Below are 23,557 nucleotides of genomic sequence, written 5' to 3' on the forward strand. Positions count from 1 at the left end.
ACTTGGTAACGTAACAAAAAATTAGAAATGAAACTATTTCATAGGATCTAAATTAAATTTAGTATAATATGCATACGGTTAAATTAAATATTTCACATATAGGTAAATTGGAATGTACTTTAGTAAATTAAAAATAAGATACTTGAATAGGGTTACTTGCATTAATATTAGACAAAACTGGTGGATGACTTCATCATCTCAGTCAGCCGTGACTATAGAACCTGTAAACAGTCCGAAAAGTTGGTGCGTTTCAAAAAATAAATACGCCATCTTGATCTAAAAAAAACCAAAAGGTTTCATTTCCGATCTCAAAAAGCGTAATTTTGAATACTACTAATCTATTTAACCGGGCTGTTTGAATTCTATATCTGTTTAACGAGGCTCTTTGAAGAGATGCGAATCTTTTTACGATATTTTCCTTGCAAGGTTTTCAACGGGAAGTGTTACTTAATTTTAATTAGCAACTCAATTATAGCGATACATTTATGGGAAAACCCCAGTGGGACAATGGTTGTTGCTCATTTGAGAGATCGATGAGTCACATCCCTATTTTCGGCATTACCTTGCCGAGCAGTTCTGCTGGCTCCGCCCAAGCATGTCCTGTAGGATTTTTTTCAGCCCAATGTGGCCTTATGATGACACAAAAATGTGTTTGATGTGTGTGCACAAATACATTACATCGTTATAAAAAGTACAAAAGACGATTTTGACATTTAATAAAATATAAATTTTCGTCCTCTCGCTTTGAAAATTTTGGAGTGATACATGTTGAGAGATAGTACGTCCACTCGGTTCGGGAATTTTGATGGGAGTGACAACGGAACGAAGCAAAGTAAAAATGATGAAGAAGAAGAAAGAAAAAGAACTAGAGAAAAGGAGGTGAATGACGTTGAGAGTTGAGGTCACAACCTATTGGACTGGATGGAACGAGGACAATCCTCCACTGCTCTAACACTGCTGGCCTTGGCTTCGAGATGTAATTAATTAATCAATTAATAGTTACAACGGTGAAGGGCTGCAAAGGCCCTGAAAGAAGCCACCGTAATAAAACTAATAGTATCTCGCATCGTTCGCCGATTCTTGAACCAGAGCCCTTGAATCCGGTCGAACTGCCGTGGAGTACCGCCTATCCCATTTCAAACTTTATCGTTTAGGATTTTAGGCCACAGGAGAGACAAGTCTGAAATAGATATCCGATAAATATAATAGCTATGTGACAACAGTAAAGCGACGGTAAGAAAAACTATTTCCGAAAAGACACTAAGGCCAAATGAAACGTGGTCGTAGAAAACTATAAGGAAATCAATCCGCGTTCAGAAGGACAGAGAAAAGGTGTGGCTTGATAATGATTAATGTTGCCTTCATCGACCACTATGAGGATAGTTTTGACGAGGGCTTTTTAACTGAGAAGTAAATGTAGGATAGAATGAAACGCCAATTCCGAAGTGGGATTTCTTCATCATCGTCACGGTCAATCAACCAATTTCCTTGGCTAAGTTGAAGGATATTAACATTCTTACACTTGCCTCACAGACATTTATAAAAATGTAATTTATGTTAAGAGGAACAGTAATTTCTTTATGGAAAATAGTGACAGACATAACATTAATACGAGGAATAAAAATAAACTACCTGTTCTTGATAGTCGTCTTCACAAAGTCACAAATTAGACGCAAATGATTCCGGGTGATATACAAAATTTCTTTCACGAGGTTTCGAACTATAGTGAAACAAAAACTTTATACTAAAGGTTATTATACAACTTCTGCGTACTTGGATAACGAAAATCCGTGGTAGTAGCCCGTTTAGCTCATTGAGGTAGTCTCGATCTCTGATGTTTCAAAACAAAAAAAAAATATATTGTAAATGTTGAATGTGTACATGTTATTTACAAAGAGCAACCCCTAGAGTTGCTGTAGCTCATTCTTCTCAGGGGAATCTGCCTTACGAATGAGCGGTAGAGTTTAACCAACGTGACGGTTTCAAGTGTAATAATGCTTATCTATGAAATAAAGATTGTTCTGAATTTTGAATTTTGGCTGGGTCTCCTGCAAGGAGTTTTACGCAAATGATAACGGCTTCACACATCCGAGAGGGGCGGTGATTTCTTCTACCGTTAACATGGCATAAATAAGACCAAGCAGGGCAACTCTTGCCTTTTGAGCGCTCAAATGCCTACACGTCGCTGTGAGCTTAGGGTCGTTACATTATTATTTTAGTTGTACTTACAGGTACCTGTAAGTTGTTGGAATAAGGTTTAATTTCACGTGACCGCTATTCGATTATAACCCGATTTGTTTCGGCTTATTGGCCGCTATTTCTATAATGTTATGCAGCGGATTTTTGTGAAGGTGTGCGTATATTTGATGGGAGCGTGTACATTTCATGAATGACCCGTCGCGCCAGCTTGACTCGCGCTGCACGCTGTGATTGGTTGAATTCCATAGGGACAGGTTATTACGCGTTAATTATTGAATATAACTTTTTTAAGGGGTGGAATATGCGCGCTGTTTATTACAATCTTTTGGTAATACGTGGAAAACTTTAGGCAAGCTGGTGGAAATCGCCACACACTTTTCATGCATTTTATGCAAATGAAACTTTAGTACATGATTCACATGACGAAGATAAATTATCGTAAAAAAAATGAACGCTAAGTTCTAGCTTTAATATTGTCTTCCATGAACAATGTTAAGCGTAAACTCAAAGCAAGTGGCGTACAGAGAAAATGTTGACATTTACGACTTCCAAGTCAAACATAGAATAAAGCTGTCTTCGTAAAAGCTTCATGAATTTAGTTATTAAATACACTTTATACTTGCACAAAAGGTCGTTACATTAAATGCACAAAGCGAGATAGAATGTTAAAGCTGAAGCTATTTGTAAGTACATAAAAGGGCAATAAAATATTACAAAGGGAACGTTTCTGCCTTAGAAAAAAGAAATTGTGACTGGAGGGCATGTAGGCGGGGCTGTTAACGGCTATGGGAGCCACTATCACTAGGTGACTTCCTAACGTTGCTTTTATTTTCATCATGTAAAGATTTACTTGCAACTTCATTACTAAAGTTGCAACACTCGAAGAAACCTGTTTACACTTAAAGGTGCCAAGTTTGTAAAGTATTTATAAATATAGAGAAAGTCCTGGTTGAAAGTCGAGGATGCGGAAACTGGGATCATGGAACTCAAGTAAAGTTGGGCGGGACATATAGCAAGGCGACGTGATGACAGGTGGAGCAAGACCTAGACTGATTGGTGGCCAATGGGTAAAAGAAGCGTCAGGTGCCCAGTTGCAAGGTGGGTCGACGACGTAATACGCGTCGCGGAGCGTCAATGAATTTTTCTAGCACAGGACCGTAGTGGATGGCAAAAACATCGTGTGGCCTATACTTAGCACTTGGTGAAATCAGGCTGTGGATGTTGATGATGGAAAAAAGTTAAAACGTTTGGTTATATTTGATTTTTACAAATTCATTTCTTTTTTATGGCATCAAGTGACGGATTGAACAAGTCGTGGTAACTGGCCGCGCAACATAACAGTTGCAGTGCCACTCAGAGCTTTAAATCGCAAATCAGAGAGGCACCGCCACTGCGCCCGTAACCCTAAGACATAAGTTGACAAGTCCCATGTGCCTATAATTTCAAAACCACCCGTACCCTTCCAAACCGGAACGTAGTAATGCCCACATTACTGCTTGGCGGCAGAATAAGTAAGGTGGCAGTATTTCTCTGGATGAACTCATTCGCAAAGAGCTCTACCGCTACTAAATCTACAACCGATCATATTTTCTATTGGTCAAATAGCGTCGAAAAAGTCAGTGCATGCCTTAACAAACATGGTCAAAGCTCTACAGTAATGCGGCTGCCGCAACAATCGCCAGGAGTTATTATTATACTGGACGCGTAAGGTATTGCACTATGAACTGTTTTTTTTTTAATTCTTTTTAAAACAAAGTGAATAGGCATTTACTCAACAAACGGGTAACGTTGTTGGTCACTTCGTCACTTGACATCGGGTGTTCTAGTCAAATATTCGTCTATTTTATATTAAAAAGAAAGTTTATCAAAAAGTTACAGTACAGGAAAGTTTTCCTGAGCAGTAGAAAACTAAACTACAGGATGCACTTAAAGTGTTCTGTTGTATTTTGTTAGAATAAAACTTTTTTAAGATCGCGAGCTGAAACGTCAAAGAGCAATAAGAATAGCGCGAGACGAGTTACTACAACTTTAAGCACAATCAACATTTCTAGCGTATAAATAAATAAAATATATAATCTATGTACAGTATATTTTTACGTTTATTAACCCCCGACGCAAAAAGAGAGAAGTTATAAATTTAAAGCCCATGTTTGATCAGTGTGTTTGAAAGTCTGTATGTTTGCACCGTAGCTCCGAAACAACTGGACTGACGCTTTAAAAAAAGAGTTTTTTATTATTATTTGAAGGCTAATTTCATTGGGATGGTTCTTAGCTATGTTTGATGAACATCTGTCTGCTGTTTAAAGATCGTTAGCTCTTCTCAGTTTGTCTAGATACGTCATAAAATGGGGATCTCAGTCACAAAATGAATGTTTGTTCTAATTCCATTTGACCAATCGACTTAAATTTTGGTGTTCGATGGAAATTCGATGACGTTACAATATGGTAACCATGATCTAATGCTGTAAATGGGACAGTCTGCAGCCTACCCTCCTTTCGATTTACTCACAACAAGACATGAGGACTTTTTGTATCCGAGTTTTTAAAATTTTAATTTAAGTCTCTATATCTACCGCAAAGCACCGCTGTTCTTCGATTCCAGATCAAATCGAGAATGTTTTAAAAAGTCTGGAGTGCATGGTGAGACGAATAAGAGGGCTTGAATAAAAAGATGAATATATGTGATGCAAGACAGGTGTGTTGTGAACAGTGGAAATCGATAGTCTACCCCAATGGAAATCCAAAACCGAGGTAATAAGTGTTCATGTGTGTGAGAGAAAACGGTAACCCCTTGCACACGGCTAGCACACCACACATATATAGGTGAAAATCGACCATGTAAACAGGCTTTTAAGGATTTATTATTATTACAAGGATGGCTTCATTCAGGATCTGTGCAGCTCTTTGTCTATTGTGATCACGACTACAATTCTGAGCCAAGGCCAAAGAACTGACAGACTCCCCTGACTTCGACTGTTGGATATCCTCTGGTTGTGACTTGTGCTTCCCCAGTATGGAGTTCCGTGCACCCATCAAGATGTATCAATTGGGTAAGTTTAGTTTATATAGTTAGAAGATATAATACATTCTCGCACAAATAGTAGTATAGCCGTTAAACTGTGAAGTATAAAGAGCTCGACAAGGTTGGACGCACGGTGGTCAGCCATTTTGTGTCTAAGTTAGCCAGTGTTACGGAACACAGTTAAGCATAGTAAGAGAGTACAGATTCATGGCAGCATCTACATTCTCTGTTATCACTCAGCTTCTTATTATATCGATGGCCTACACTATAATGCTTCTCATCGTGGTGAAAGGAGTTGCCAATCGCCGTCAGGTATTCGCGGATTGTTGTCAGTCGTACAGGAAAGGCTTCTTTCGTGCACTCAGTCAGCTTAAGATCAGATATTTCATAGTGGTCTTTAAGAAAACTCGTTCCCAAACTTTTCTTTTTCTATTTGATTTTTTATTCGGGACTTAATCACGTATTTTAATTACCTCGACGTTTCAGACGTATTGCAACGTCCATGGTCTCGAAGAGGCCGGTGTCAGCATCTTCTAGCCGTCCGAGTTTTTCTAAGTACCCGCACTTGATCTTCATTATTTATTTGTGCACTATTTAGGTTCTCACTGTCTAGTGACACAACACTCACGACATCCGGCGACTTGTCGAGCGATACTTGACATCATTTACATTTTCTGATAACTGGATCCCATGACGATGAAACCTTAAAACCGTCTTGTCGGTTGAAATTACGGTGTTTTTTAATTTCAATAGCTTCATGTACGATTCTACTATAGTGATGACGTTCTGTAGAAAGGATCTTGGGATTATGAAGCTCAATCCAGTAGTTTGGTCCTGATTCCAGCAAATGCTGACGGTTCTTAACAGGCGCGATGTGTTCTTAAACTCTTTCCGCTAATAGAACTCCCACAACTGCAATCAATCTTATAAACGCCCGGAGATTGAGATTACATCTTTAGCTGATCCGACATGCCCCGCGTCCTTATATAACGGCGTAAACACTGTTTTTATAGAGTACTTCTTTAATACTGTACCGATTTTGTCCGTTATTTCTTTCACGTAAGGCATGAACGCTGGTTGTTCTTAAAACGTCAGGACGTTTCCCTTTCGGCTTTCCGCCGTGGTGATGAAACGACGAGGTAATTAAAATATGTTTTATAAGTGATTACGTCCCGAATTAAAAGACAAATAATGTGTGAAAATCGTTTTTCTTTTATATATATAATAACTCTTTATTGCACAAAGAAAATATACATGAAACACAAGTTATAAAGGACATATACAAAGGCGAGCTTATCTCTAGAAGAGATCTCTTCCAGCCAAGCCTAGCCTAGGTGAAAAATGAAGTCTGCGGGACTAATTATTGTACAATAAAATTAAAATTTAAATGTGAGTAAAAAAATTATATATATATATACATATAAAGGATGATAGTATATACATATGACAGACATACACACCGACATGAACTTTATATACATAAATACAAACATAAGCAGAATATATAGTATAATCTAAACAAATTACTACTCTATAATATATGTTACCTATAAGCTATCTAAAGCGTTCGACAGGTAGTGCTCTTTTAATTTATGCTTGAAAGATGCCACCGATGGACTGTATATATATATCTGCAGTGTAGTTTATATAGAAAATTATTTTTTTTTCAAATGTGGTACCACCCCCTGGTCAGCTTCAACGCTCATATTTTTGTGCCCATAGTCAGAGCTTCTCTACACTGTTTAGCACTGCGAACTCCATGCCATTAAAGATAGTCCGTTGGGATTGAAAAATTTGAGAGCCATTTTTATCGTGACAAACCAAAACACTGCAAGGTTCAATAGTGTATTGTAATTTCATAACAACAAGAATCTTTTGACTGTTATCCAGGGAAAGGAAATTAATTAGTTTTTCAATTGAAAAAGATTATTTTCCAAGGTAAAATTATAATAGCTGGACAGATTTCTTTAATATCTAATGTACAATGTAAGTTAATTTTTATGTTAGTAACCTCAACAATTAAAAAAATCGAGTGTTTTGGTTGACACGGGAAGCTTGACAATGGATAAAGCTCGGGTATTCAGTAAATGGCGGTTTCGTCTGATGTCTATTCCATTCGTGATTCGTCCAAGACACAGGTGGCACAGACATGGGTGAAACCGCTGAACCCTCAAACTTTATTTCTTCAGAAAAACGATATTCAATCAAAACCTTTTTCCTACAGTTCACATACCTTAGTAACTCCTATAACACGATTTCTTCGCTGGTAGTTAACGTGCGAGCGAGCAGGTGCGGGTAATATTCGAAAAGGTACCGAATTTCGGACAACAAACCTTCGTCAAGACAAATTGTGTGTTGCGGAGCCACCTATAGCGAGGATTACATTTTGATTCGACCTGCCTTACGAATGCGTGACTCTTTCTCATTGGTTTGGGGGTTTGACAACTAAGTGCATGCAAATGCCTCATGGCTCAAAAATCTCAGAGTTTGGATTGACTAAAAGAAAACGCTTTCTAGCTTCCTAAAAAAAATTGCAGTTTGCTTCTAGAACAATTATTATAATCGGTGGATGATTTTTTTCAAATATAAAGACTGAGTCACAAGTCGATTTCGAGAGTCGTATTATATAATGATTAAATTATATAACATATTCTGTTTGCATGCTCTTGTTTGTAACTGAGTAGTAATTCAATCCATTATACGTCCCACTGCAGGGCACGGGTCTCCTCAACGGAGAGGGATTATGTCATTGCGGATTGGGGACTTCACACGCTGTCCAAGGGTTATGAGCCTTCTTCGACATACAGATTTTATTACGATGTTTGCTTTTACCCTTCAGCGAGACGTATAGTTACTAAAGGTTCACAAAAAAGTAGGTACATGCTCGACAAACGGACTCAAACTTTTGACCTCTCAAATGAGAAGAAGCAGTTCCACGGCTAGACTACCACAGCCATTTTGATCGCCCTATATTTAAGTCGAATTTAATTCAGTTTTTAATTGATCACATTCTGTTTTAATTTGAATGGTCACCAACATCTAGTAGAAGACAGGAGAAGAAGAACAAATACTTTGTGCAACAAACTTGCGGCAACTTGGCAATTTGACCAAACTGTATTAGCTGTAGTAGATCGGCTGACAGGTTACTAAGTGGATTAAGGTTGCATGCGATTGTTAACCGCCCACTCACACCATGCAGTTAAAGTCAATAGTAGTAATTGAACTTTAGACCTAGTTCCTTGGAATTACTAAGACCGTAAATAAATACTATCGTGAGACCGTTTAGTTCCGGAGAAGCATAGGATATAAACTATATAGACTGGCTAGACAGCCTCTTTCACAAGGAGCTCTATTGCTACTACAAGTATCGTTTTTCGTTTTTCATACCGATTAAAATTTCGGTCATGTGTGCCACCGGCGTTATGTTTTGAAATCAATTGTGTCAGTTATCCAGGTGCACCTAAAGGGTGTGATATGTATGCGTTGTAATAGACAATGTCATCTTCCACATCATTTGCATGTGAAAAAAAAGACTCAAGGCCAGTTTATGCAATTGCGGCTACTGGTGTTAGCGTGAATGCATTGCGGTGCCGGTCTATTTGTGCAGGACAGCGAAGCGGAAGCTCGCGCGTGGTTCGTACCGCGCCTGCACTTCCGCGGGCTGTTATGGCGTTCATTACCAGCTAAAGTGAGCTTGTTCATTTGAAACGTTATGAGTTATAAATCACCTATCATCACCATCAACTCAATACACGTCTCACTGCAGTGCACCGCAAGAGAGAGAGGTATTGCGGTTCAATAATCACAATTGTACGTAACCTTAGAACATAGCATGTTAAGCTTGACACTTTAGGCTTTAGATTGTAATCTGAATGGATCAGACTGCAAATAATAGCATTAGGGTACGTCAACGGAATATTCAGACTCTTCTATATTTTATATGTAGGTACTGTAGTCTAGGCTCTACTCTATGAGTAGAATCACTGGCTGAATGAATAGTTTTGTAATTAGAATGTATTTTGAAAAATGAAATAAGAAAAGAAGAGAACATCTTGATATAACGAAATATAACCCAACACTGAAAGTTTGTAAAAAAGTGCAATAAAGTAAATTGTGAAGATTATTCCAGTTTAAATACATAAAAGTACCTCTCGCTACGCATCCCAAGCTACGCCCCAGTTACAAATGGTGGATATAATATATCTTTTACTAGTGAATAGAGTGTTTCTCTATTTATTTGAGAAACAAAAAGATGAAACAGTCTTAGTCAAGAACTCATAACGTGAAATTTGAGTCAAACCGTTCAGGATCTCTTTAGGAATACTTTTTAAAAATATTTTCTTACTCAGCAGTCATTCCAACTTCTTCAAGGTCACAAAATTGTTTACCTGAAAAAATAAAACAGTAAATTAGTACCATGTTTTGCTATAATTTCCCAACTTCAACATAACGTAAAAGTGGTTTGGGTCACTCAACGAGTCAGGTGATAAAGCCACAACGCTTCACTGCCTTCGGTGTGTTGTGGTGTACCGCAACGTTCGATAAACTGGGTATAGATCGACAATTGGCCGGATTTACATGAGACCCATTGATAAAAGTCGGCTCATGCATTTTTATGTACCTAATGTTCTGTTCAGAATTTATTCTCACCCAAATCGTTCCTGTTCTTTCAGTTTGCACAGGTAAATCGTTCGCGGGAAATGAATTTGGAATAATGATGACTGTTATTACTTGGAAAGAGGGATGAAAATCTTTAAAAAATATGAGCTATCCAGGAGTTAACAATAAGAAATATTTTCAAGTGTTATTATTGCAGTAACAGGAATCGTGTCGACGGATCAAATCTCTGTGGTGACATGGATCTATGATTTTAATGAACGGCGAAGAAAAACATTCTGAAATTTTAAATGGACTGTGGCCTAAACACACTCTTTAGAGGAGACGTGCAACAAATTCATACTTCTCAGATTCCCAAACCCGTAACCATATAATAAATATCGATAAACCATAACTACGAACTATATCATAAACCAAAATAGGAGTCGCTACGCAGTCTATAAACCCGTATCGTTCGGCCTGGAATCAAGCGGCCTATATCTGACGAGGTGGGGTGTTATTTCACTGCAACACCTGCAGGGAGCGTGAATTGCGCGAACCTGTGATTAACCGTCCTAAAGAATAGGGATGGCACCTGAGATTTGTAATTTGAAAAGAAAAATATTTGACATCAATATAAAAACAAAAATTTCTTTGATCCGACTGGACACGAACCAGTGTCTGTTGTCTCACCGTGGCTACCGCTCTTATCAACTGAGCTACTGATCGAGTCAGCAAGTCTTACGAATTTCTCTCTCCAACTCGCTTCCAGCGAACCGTTTTCGCCTCTACAGTCTCTTCATACATGCCAGTTTATTCTTGGTACATTTAGCCCGGCGTATTTTTAAGGAACTTCTCGAATCTGATCGAGATATGGACGTCGTCGAGGTGTACCTTTGCCCTCGTTTCCATCCAAATTCGTTATATAAATTTGTGCCGGCAATCTACTAACATCCATCATTTTTATGTAGAAAGTTTTGATGTTAGAAGAATCATGTAAGCAAAACATTTTGAATATTTTCTCTGTGTGTGACCTTCTGGACCGATCCTTCGGTTTTATTAAAATTATACAATGGACGCTTGACCATCTGATGTTTAGAGACGACGTGACCTTGAATGTAGTTTTCTGGAAAATTAGATGCGGGTGGTGCATTCCTATCCTTTGCCGTACTCATTAGGAAAGAATATGCAAAGAGCTTTATAAGAATGAGTCAGAGAAGAGAGAGGACACGCCGCTACACGTTGACGTATCTTCTTCCGTTGCATTGCAGGCGATTTTCCAACAAAAATGGGTAGTCTGATGTGCCGTTGTCCGTACATCAACGACATAAGGATGGTGTGTTCCGGACTTTCTAGTCGACCGAAGAAAGAATGTCAAGATGGAACTGAAGTAAACAGTTCTTGCGCACACTGTTCGAAATGCAACCGATAGCAACGAGGCTACTTTTCTGCGATTGTCAAGATCTTGTAGCTTCGATTCCACAATAGAATAGTTGGTAATAAGTCAAGAAACTAGATTGTCCTTCAAAGGTCGTAGCTAGGGCTGCGTCTGTAATATTCAGACATTCCTATTAGGCGGTACTATAATAAATTATAACGACAACTACTGGCTTTCCATCGACGTTGCCGCACCCCAGTAATGATAATAAAACTTTTATAGGCCATATTAGTGATGACTGTGTATTGACCATTATCTAGCTGGTAAACAGTTATAAAGTAGCATTTAAAACTTATCGCGGGGCACGGGTCTTCTTTAAGGAGAAAGTCAGCTATAGAGTTAAATAAATTTATTGATGAAAAAAAACTATTTTTGCCGCCAAGCAGTAGTGTGAGCATTAACGCGTTCCGGTTTTGAAGGGTACGGGTGCTGGTGAAATTACAGGCACATGGGGCTTGTCAACTTATGTCTCAGGATGTCGGTCGGTAATTTAAAACTCTGAGTGGTGCTGCATCTGTTATGGATAGGCGTGTCGCTTACTATCAGGTGCACGACTTGTTCGTCTTGTCACTTAGTTATTATAAAAAAAATCAAATAGGTAGGACAATATAAATATGACAATGTGATTAAGTAAGCAGACAGGAGGTTACATATTAATAACAGTTTAACATTGATTAAATTGAAGTTAAATCAATAAAAAGAACATTAAGAACACAAAACCAAACTCGAACTGCTCGACAAACCTATATTACTAAGAAATTACAAGAAAAGAATTAAAACAGTGACAGTTGACTATTTTTTTTTTGTTTCAAATTAGTCCGTAGACAAAAAAAAAATAACCGACCAGATCCTGAAAAAAACAGCATTTGGAGATTTTACAAATTTCGAAATTCACCACTAACCTCTCGAGTATTAAAACCTTCTAAAGTAACAGTAGAGCATCTTGAGAAAGAGCTCGTCCAGGGAAGTACTGCCACTTACCTATTTCTGCCGCCAAGTGGTAAAACGAGCACTCCTGTGTTTCGATTTTGAAGGGTAACGGTGCAGGTGTTTACAGGCACATGGGACTTGTCAACTTATGTCTCTGGGTGACGGGCGCAATGGCAGTGCCCCTTCTTTCTCCTCTCTATCTCCATCTTTGCAACTGGTATGGACAAGCGCACGACGTAACTTGCTATCATAAACACTCATATCATATCACTCTATGTCACTTACAATAAGAGCGTTTCAAAGTACAACGTGTCAAGCATGGTATGTACCACTTCTGAGTGAATAAGAAGAGAGATATACCGATGATTAAATTATGGTCGAAAAATAATATAATTTTTGACGTGACAACCCTACTAAGCAGGCGACGACAACGGCTCCTTGTAAACATTTATCCAGAAAAATGTCGTTGGAAAAACACGGGCGCTGCAAATTTAAATCGCGAGCACGATTTATTCCTTTGATTTATTATTTTCGATCTTGCGCTGTTGTACTTACAGTGCAGTTTTTTTTCTATATAAATAAACGGTTACAGCTGCACGAGTATCCACATTATGATAATGATAGTTTGTTGAATTATTGAGACGTTCACAATAGAGCAGACTGTACAAAGTGTTAAAATCGGCACTGGATTACCGTGCACTGAACTGACAACATCAGATGATGGCTAGTTTATTTTCGTTTATTTTATTTAATATCCTTGCTTTTTTTTAATCCAATGGTAAAATTTAGTATAAAGTTTTATCTGTTAAGGAGGTATCGTAGTTTATGCCTCAAATAAATGACTATTAATTAATTTAAAAAATGTATCAACGTGATGTACGAAAAAGTCATACGCCTGTTGGTAGGCGACACGCCTATCCATAGCAGTTGTAGGGCCACTCAGTTTTAATTCGCATATATTTGAGGGGCACTGCCTCTGCGCCCGTTATCTGGAGACATAAGTTAACAAGTCGCATGTGCCTGTACCGCACCACCTTTACCCTTCAAAACCGGAACGCAGTAATGCTCACATTTACTACTTGACGGCAGAAATAGGTAAGGTGGCAGGTACTACCCTGGACGAACTCTTTCACATGGAGCTCTACCACTACTAAAAGGTCTCGGACTGAGCTATCGGCTACGTTTTACTATTCAAGGAATTTGCATATAACACATTCCGCGTGGACCATATAACACACCTTATGGTGGCAGTACTTTCAACAAGAGCTCTACTGCTACTGTTAGGTTTGGTAAACCAAACTCAAGATCGTTCAGAAACAAAACTAAAATTATTTTTTTTTTATTGACAAAAATATAGGAAAAATACTTATTTACTAATTACAAACTTCGCTCACAAAAGCCCTTCCGGCGTTATCCGCGGCGAAGGAGTCCAGTCTATTTAAGTAAAGATATAATAGAGCAAAAATCTTAGAAAAGTAACTTAATTACTTCTAGACAGGTACAAAAACATGCTCACTTACATGTGCGTAAGCATAATGCGTGATTTTTGATGACAAAGCGTATTTATAAATGGCATATAATAACAATTAAGCAAATTACAAAATAAAGTTTATATCTTCAGTTTTCATAAAATGTTTCTTAACGTATGATTTATAGTGTTTGTTGTTTTGATAATTACATATAAATTCCTCACTCATTTTGTTCATTAATGCAGGCAACAAATTTTTCCAATTTCTTTTTCCATAATAGTTATTGAATTTCGGTAGTACGAATTTCGTTTGATTAATTACTTTTCTTAATGTAGTGTGACGAGAATACGGGGTAATCTTTGTGAAGTTATGACATTTATTAATAGGGCAGTTTTTAGTTTATTGTGATCAGTTAATATATTACAGTATTTGAATAGTTCAGTTTTATTATCTACAAATTTGTGTTGACTTTTTTGGAACAATTAGACGTAGCAATTTTAGTTGTAATTTGTAAATATTTTGCATATGTGTTTAATACCCTAGTTCGTAGTCAATTTGTAGTTGTAGTGGACTGTACTATTGCTCGGAATCTGGGGATCTAGACTCGTTCACGGTCCGATATAATTACTGCGAAATAAGTAATACTCGACTATATTATAAGACAATGTCAAGTATGAAGCTTTATTCGCATCGTATAATCAGTAATTGTTTCAGGGAACGCGACCGGCGTTGTAAAGAGCCTGGGCAACGCTGATGATATTCTGATACAGTTTGCCATATTAAAAAAAGAACACACAGTCTTCAAATCGCAGAAGATTCTTAATTAAGTAAGTAGTTAAGTAAGCTTTAAAACAAATTATTTATTTGTTGTAAATATATTTGCACGCACACACACACACATGCACACTACAACTCATATAAGCTTGTAAAGGGACTGCTGCGAATTTTGACAAGCTATCAATGATACGTGCCACCGCCTGTTAAATAAAGATCCATGAACATATGTTGTGTGGGTTAAGTTGGAGTTTCAGTTGTCGTTAATAGTAGTCTTGTAAGGTTTTTGCTCGGCATTAAACGTCTCATTTTTATAATAATTAATTCCTTTACAAAACGTCCTTCTCTGACGTCCCATTCTTCTCTTTTATATAGACAAATGCAGCAACTCTTCCTCGCTTCTCTTAGAGTTGTCATCAACAATTATCAATTTTACTATTACACGATGAATATTAATCAATTTACAAATAGCGCCGCCTATTCGTCACCAATATTATTATTTATTAACAACGCCATCTAGTAGCAGTGGGCGAACTATTTACTAATTTGGATTTATTATGTGTTAGAATAGGTGTACAGATGGATAGTGCTGGTAGAAAGGGACTACAACGCCCACTTCCAAGGCCCTAATTTATTACCCGACATCCTTTTAAGAGTTAATTATAATAATGTTCCTATAGTTATTTCCTGAGCTTTGAGTAATGTAATCAGTGAATTTCCCAAAAACAAATCCTTTATTATTGTAGCTGCGTAAATGTTATTAAAACAGAATACTTTCAGAAACTTTTAACTTTGTAAACTTAATTTGCAGGTTCGCTCTTCTTTTAAACTTTTATTGCGCATTTTTGGTCGTAGTCGAGTTGTTATAGGTTTTAAATAAAAACACAGTTACAATTTTGATATCGAGTTTTAAGTAATGTTATTTAAACCTAATTCGTTGTTGGTGGGGCGTAGGCGGTTGTTTTTTACTCTTTGTAGATTCTAACAGTAATAATTAAACGAATTCTGACAAGTCTCTGTTTATTAGGTACTTCTGGCGAGAGCAGAGATGGGCAGTGGATTAAAACCCTATCAACCCGCCCGAGATTTCACCCAAAGCGGTTTTGACCCACTTCTGACCAAAATCGTGGACAGAAGCGGCGAATATGGATTCAGGTATAATTTGTAATAATAATGCACACACTCATAGTCCCGCACTAGGGGATCCCTATATCGCGGGTGCCATGGACACACACATAGACAACCACAAATTACATCCAAACTCACGAGAGAAATGAATGTAGGCCATACAAATATTTCTCCCGGCCTGGGAATCGAGCTCAGGACGTCTGCGTGGCAGTCCAGCGTGGTAACCGTTCGGCCACGGAGGCAGTTGTAAATATGGCAGCAGTGGTATTTTATGAAGATAGCCAGCTATTTTTATTCCACGTATTAAACTCTGCTTCGTTATCACGATTTTTCATAAAAAGAATACTATTAAATAATATTTAAAGTACTATAATATATTTTTTCTCTATTATTTCAAGTGGTTTTTTGGAATTTATATGCGAAATGTAATATGCAATTTGCTATGAGGTTTTCGGTGATGGAAAAAATGCCGTGAATGTGTGCAGGTTCTCCTGCACACATCCGCAAGGCGTTATAATCATGTGTGTGAAGTTTCCAATTAACAGTGGGCCCGCGTGTGAGCTATAGCCTCAGCCCTCCCACTGTGAGAGGCCCGTGTCCAGTAGTGAAACTATACATAGGCTAACTATTTATTATTTTTTTTATTTGTAACATCTCCATTTGCAGCACGGTAGAATCTATTCGTTATTCTTTCAATTTTATAACACACCTCTGCTGCCACATTTATAACTGCGTCTATGGTCGAATGGTTACCATGCTGGATTGTCACGCAGCTGTCCTGACCTCCCAGACCGGGAGAAATATTTGTATGACCTACATTTATTTCCCTTGTTATCTAGGTGTGTGTCCATGGCACTCGCGATACAGGGTTTGTCGCCCTAGTGCAGGGCGAAGAGTGTGTGCGTTACTTTTGATTCGACTGTTAAAAAAAATTGCCAATGACAAGTATGTAAATATTAAAACCGGTAAAATTGTACATTTGTTATTACACATGTGTGTACATGAACTGTTGAAATCGTAACCTTCGCTGTACTTTCGCCGTTGCCGGCTAAAATTACTGTCTGAATTTCAAGCTCGTAAAATGGACATAAATTTGAGAAATCAATAAAGAGCCTATAAGAGTGGGAGGCAAAATGACCGCCTTTGCGCCAGCCAGAATCGCTACATTTTGATTATTATTGGTTTCATGTTTTTCTCTGGCCGTAAAATGTGATTGAAAAAAGGTGGAGTTAACTTTGGAACATCCCGGAACGTTACCAATATTAGATACACTGCTCTCATTATCATAACTAACGTAATCAACATTTTAGCGAAATTTAGTTATTAACATATCTGGAATCAGCGAAATAAGATCTACAACTCCCTATAAGCGGTTTTTTTATATCTTATTTAGTTTCAGTTTTATTAAGTAAGTAAGTAAGTAAGTAAATTCTTTATTTCCTCCACAAATTTGTAACAACTTAAGTAAACATAAGAGATATTAAATTAAAAAAAAAAAACATGACAGGAAAATTTGTACAGGCTGGAGCCTAAACTAGGATACCCTGTATTTTAGGTCACCAGGCCTCCACCTCCAGAAATTCTGATCAATATTAATAAATCTATATTAACAAGTTACATGTATACTTAATTGGAAAAAAGAGTGATAACAATAATATACAGGGTGTAACCGCAAGGTGTAGTCATATTAAAGGAGCCAAACCTATACTTGATCTAGACCCTCTGTGCAAAATATCAAATAAAAATAAGTGACTTTTAATGTTGATATAACTTTAATTATGTTTGTATAAATAGTGATTGTCCGAAACAACCACTGCGTCACAACTCTATTGCTAGTTACGTTACTACGACTTCACAAATTCATTAATGAAACCTGGGCGGCCGCAAGCGGGGCGAAAGAACAGCTGACTACAATTGAAATGCCACTGTAAAAACATGATTTGAATATGTTGATAACACGTTAATATTAAGTAACAAAATCTTTAAATACCTAGAAAAATCGAATTATTTCTAACAATATTATTTTATACCATACCTAGGTACGTACTTATTTACATACAATTTAAAGGATATTTATTTACTTATTAAGCCCGTAGTTACGCACGCCTTCATCGTATACACATTCTACATAATTTTGTATTAATACATTTATTTACGACAATTTTACAATAGTGGATACTTTTTTAATTGGTACTTACCTACTGTGCAATTCATACACGTTTTAATGAATTTCCTACGAATTGTAATTCACTGTTGTACAATGTACGAAATATTGACTTGTTTACGATAATTTTGAATAATAAGTACAATCACTACACGCACTGCTGGCACATTTCACACATTTACAGGTAAGGTTCAAAATGCCGACCTCCATGCAATATGCATATTTCCGTGCGTCGGTACAGAGACTGCTCTACTCTTTGAAGCATCTGCCGAGTGATTTGACTAAACGCCATTTCGATCCGCTGCCTCATTTCTTCTGCGCTTTCACAGGACTCCGCATAAACAATATTTTTATATGACCCCACAAAAAAAATCGAGCGGTGTCAAGTCTAGGGACCACGCTGGCCAGGGTACAGGACCTCCCCGCCCAATCCACTGCGGGAGACGGTCGTTCAGATGGGAACGTACATTTCGAGCAAAATGTGCGGGTGCTCCATCGTGCTAGAAAGTCATCCCGTGTTCCATCACGAGTCTCACGTATTGTGTCACTGGCAGGGCCATCAGAACGTCACCCAAGTCTTCTGTTAGGAATCTTAAATAATTGGCCCCATTCAGACTTGCCGGCAAAAACACTGGACCGATGACGGCACAACCTATTATACCAGCCCACACGTTAATCCGCTACTGGTGTTGAAAATTTGATTCCCTTGATACGCGGGGATTCAAATGAGTCCAAAAATGTTCATTATGCATATTGATAATGCCCGCACGCGTAAATGACGCCTCGTCTGTCCACAGTACCGACGAAGCGAAGTCGGGAGACCTCCCAACCTGGTCGCGGTACCAGCGGCAAAATGCCAAACGTAGATCATAGTCCGCTTGTAACAGCTCCTGCGTTCTTTGAAAATGGTATGGGTGCTGGCCATCATCCCGTAGCACACGCCACACACTCATATGGTTCACACCACCAAAGGCTGCCGCAGCACGACGAGTACTTTGTCTTTGGATTGCCGAGAAAATGTTCCAAAACATCTGCCTCGAATTCTGGGTCTCGTGAACTCGGCCGGCCTTCAGAACTGGAACCACGGAACGATCCACTATTATGAAGTCTCATAACCATCTTCCTGAAGCATTCCACAGCAGGAAATGGTCGACGTCGATTTTCTGGGACGCCATCAATAAACTTTGCCCAATAAATTTGGCGAGGCTGGCGCAAGCTCCCATCGGCTGCGCCTACGCACAACATCATCTCTTAGTAATCACTATTGCTTAAGCGTGACATAGTTTAAATAAACACAAAAACAAGACACAAACAAAACGATGACACCTATTTAGTCCTCACAACGCAAACGGCAATTACAGACTGTTACAAAAAATTAAAAAATAGCACCTCTGCCTCAGCGGCGGCACATCAAAGGACGCCGACTGAAACGCAAATTTTGGAATATAGGGTAACGTTTTCATAATGTACCTACAGGGTGAAATTAAAATTATTACCATCCTTTTGAAATAAGACCCTTCTCCTGATACAAATTACATCATTACATACACATTAAACGAATACCTATATCCTACGTCTACGACCTTCAACGTTGCACTGCATACGCCTTTGTTTGTAAACAAGCTCTGACCATCACCCGTACCACTTCCACATAATGCAAGAACTGACTGAGTGATTACGGATATACTGCACTAAGGAGGCAGTCACCCATCGGAAACTCACGACGTCCGAAACGAAAGCCTAACACACTAACCACTACACCATGGAGGCAGTCGACTATAGGAATCAAATCCACGACCTCCGAAACGAAAGCCTAACACTCTAACCACTACACCATGGAGGCAGTCGACTATAGGAATCAAATCCACGACCTCCGAAAACAAAGCCTAACACTAACCACTACACCATGGAGGCAGTCGACTATGGGAATCAAATCCACAACCGCCGAAACGAAAGCCTAACACTCTAACCACTACACCATAGAGGCAGTCGACTATGGGAATCAAATCCACGACTTCCGAAAAGAAAGCCTAACGCTCTAACCACTAGACTATGGAGGCAGTCGACTATGGGAATCAAATCTACGACATCCGCAAAGAAAACCTAACACTCTAACAACTACCCCATAGAGCCAGTCAACTATGAGAATCGAATCCACGACCTCCGAAACGAGTCTAACATTAACCACTAATCCACATCACCATGTATAAAATCAAATGCTGGCGGCGAAAACCAAAGGTGATATTTTTGCCGCCAAAGTTGCCGCCAAAGGCTTGCGACTTCGCTACGATTACGTATCGCGTACGCAAGGCGACTAATCTTGATACTTTGTTTATTTAGGTAAGATTTTTTATGGTTTTACACTATTGCTAATTTAAACTATTCTAAAATATTTCTTTAGATGAGTAGATATTATTAGGAAGTAAGAACCTTAATAGGTTCAACGGATATTAATTATTTCAATTTCACCATGTAATAAACCCATACCCAGAAAGTTGTCGTGTGTAGATAAGTCAAATTAAGCGTAAGCCTGTTGTTAGAAACGTGCGCTCAGCAATAGACGTATGTAAGTTAGTAAAGTACTATTTTTTGCACAAGGTTTAGTCCACTGCACTTGCATAGTAAGTACTGGTTGGAAACTTGACATTCTCGCATCTTTGAAGATTTCGGCAATTATCTCCGAAATCCAAGTTTTCTCACGATATTTTCATTTCCAAGCAAGTGATGAAAATTTATTTTATTTTTATTTTTTATTTTTTATTTATGGCACAATGTACAGACATCAGATACAGAAAGTGAGGAAAATAAAAACACTTAAAAATTAATACAACGGGCATATCTGTGCCCAATTATTACTGTGCTCAACATTCATTTTAAAACATTTAGATATACTTAAACAGACACTAAATCAATCATAAAAAAAAAATTAAATTAAATTAAAATTACAATAATTAATTCGTGGTCAACGATCAAAACTAATTTCTTGACGTTTACCGACCTTCAGGTTGCACCTTTACGATGAAAGTGTCCCAATACAAAATTTCAACTTTTTGGGAATAAAAAAGAAAATAAGATTTCAAGTTTTTTCATATTTTCATATTATTTTATTTATTACCTACTCTTGAAGTACTAAAGGTGATGGCCTTATTAGTCTTTGAAAATAATGAGGAAAAATGGAACTTTACAACTGAAAATTGTTTCTGATCATTTTAATGTTCAACAATTTAAAAACATAATTTACAAAAACTAGTCGCCAATAGGTCTTTTTTTTAACGATTTTTTGTTATCATTTAACGTATTAAGAATTAAGTCTTTTTAATGTTCATCAGCTAAGCAAGATGTCATAACCCTTGATATTGTTTTGTGGTCCCTGTTTCACAATTAAAAAAGAAGAAAGTCCACGAAACAAAAAAGTAAGTCCCTTTAAAAAGTAAGTTACTAAAAAATTTTTTTTTTTTTAAATATTAAGCGACGGGTCGAACAAGTCGTGTACCCGGTGGAAAGCGTCACGCCTGTCCATAACAGTAGCACTGCCGCTCGAAGGCTACTGCTACGGCGTCCATCTCTCTGAGACATAGTTGACAAGTCCCATGTGCCTGTAATTTCACCAGCACCCTTACCCTTCAAAACTGTAACACGGTAATGTGGCAGTACTACCCTGGACGAACTCACAAGGAGCTCTACTGCTACTAGTGATTTTTGAATATGATTTTCGGAACGAAAATGGCTCAAATGCTAATCCGTCAGTGGCAGCGTGTTGTCTTTGCAAATGCAGATTCAACAATAAATACGGCGTTAATATTTCGACGCGGGAGTAGAATTTTTAAACTGAAAGAACAAAATGAAAGGGACCTTGAATGAATCAGTGCTATTCGAGCTTTAATTGCACAATTTCATCTTCACCACAGTGTGACTAATGTAACAAAATATTTTTTTAAGATGGTTTTACGGTATAAACTCATTTTTTAATTTTTTGATTTGGGTCGCTTTCATTGTAAGGGTGCGAAGTATTAGTCGGATAATTGCGTCATATTGCGTCATGCGTTAGAAGAAACATACCGACGCCGCCATGCGTTAGAACAGTACCGACGGATAGAAAGAGACAAATTTCATTCATTAAAATACAATAGATGAATGCGTATGGTAAAAAGAAACAGAGATAACTTTAAATATGTGTTTTTTAGAGGACATTAGTTTTATTAATGGATATTAAATGGAAATTTGTGTATTTTGTATGTTTGAAGATATGAAGTTAACGAAACCATATTACGTTATTATGTACTAAGTTTTAAATAATAGTTTTATTATGAACTAGTGTATTTTGGCAAAGTAATCGATAATATTTATTTTTCATTAAATGTTCACACGCATATTACATGAATAAAATAATAATAAATTTAGTAAATTATAACATAGTAATAAGAATATGGCATTAAGTACTTTATCATTTACAATAACATGCCTGAATTTCACAATTTTTTCAAGTTACGTAATTTGGTTGTATTATGATACTCAATAGAGATGTGATGTGACTATTTATTTTCGTTAAATGACATCAGCTGATCGAAACTGTTCATGGCGAAATTTCCATAAATAACGTAGTTTGTACTAAAACAACTTTGCTAAATAGTTTCATACCATTAACTGAATCCGACCTTCAAATATGACTACACCTTGCTGTTACACCCTGTATATATATATATATAAGAATAAAAATTAAATTGTAAGTGTGTGTGATGATTGGAGTGCATGTGGTGTGTGTGGAAGTGCGTGTGATGTGTGCGAAAGTGCATGTGATGCGTGTGTAATTGTTTGTGATGTGTGTGAAAGTGCAAGTGATATGCGAAGTGCTTGTAAATTTTAAAAATAATTTATTGAGAGATTATAGAACCTTCTTACCGCAGCCGGTACCTTTACAGGTGCATCAAGCTAAAGTTTGAAAAGGTTGTAAACCACTAATGTGCCGTGATCATGGTAATAAAATAGGATACATCGGTCCACAAAAATTTATTCATAGTCAAAATGTAAAAAAAAGTTGTAACAAGAAAAGGTATATACAAAAAAAGGTACAACGCTACAAAACACTTGAATACTAAACGTGAGACAGACTTATCCCGAAAGGGCCGAGTTATACAGAATTACAGATTGGTATTAACATTAAAATTGACATATGATTTAGATTGAGAACTGGTAAAAGGATTAAAATTAGAAGCAATTAAAAATTACAGCAGAACTGCTTGCTTCAGCGATTGAGTAATGAGTCACTCATTCACTCAAAGGAATCAAAGAACGATTCAAAATTTGATAACAAGTGGCCAGGAGCCAGGGAAAAGGTGATCAAAAGGTGGGATGACGATGTAAAGAGGTCACATCGTCACAAGTTGATGTAGCCTTTTGATGAACTGTATCATTGAGATTTTTTTATAAAACAACTCCTCTACTTTTGTTATGGTTATTAATACAAAGATCAAAGACATTGAAAAATATCCTCGACCCGGTGGGACTTGAAACCATGACCACGCTGCACCCCAGCGTTGCTCTATTCTATACCAACTGAGCTATAGGTCAAGTTATCGAGTTGTCGAAATTGTCATATGTGTTTTTGTTATAGATCTTTCTACTGACATCATCTTCTAGTGACGTCTAGTGAGAGATTTTAGAATTCATATCAATAGATTCAGTTTTATTGTTCAATAAAATTAGTATAATAAATATATGTTTCGAAATTTACGAGTATATTTTTATACTTAAGTAATAAATAATCAGTTCGAAAAAAAAATGAGAAGGGTTTTACACTAGCTCGCGGTTTAAAATTCTTTAGGCAATTAAGTTGGAAA

The 23,557-nt window shown here is 37.4% G+C and overlaps 1 protein-coding gene across 1 annotated transcript in view; it reads right to left on the bottom strand.

Annotated features, from left to right (window-relative positions):
* The window catches only part of LOC113232085 (mannosyl-oligosaccharide alpha-1,2-mannosidase IA-like), a 259,877-nt gene that overhangs the window by 58,383 nt on the left and 177,937 nt on the right, over positions 1-23,557 (bottom strand). The window lies entirely within an intron of this gene.

Source organism: Hyposmocoma kahamanoa, unplaced genomic scaffold, assembly GCF_003589595.1.
Source record: "Hyposmocoma kahamanoa isolate Upper Pololo Valley unplaced genomic scaffold, ASM358959v1 66, whole genome shotgun sequence".
In the NCBI taxonomy this organism is placed as follows: Eukaryota; Metazoa; Arthropoda; class Insecta; order Lepidoptera; family Cosmopterigidae; genus Hyposmocoma; species Hyposmocoma kahamanoa.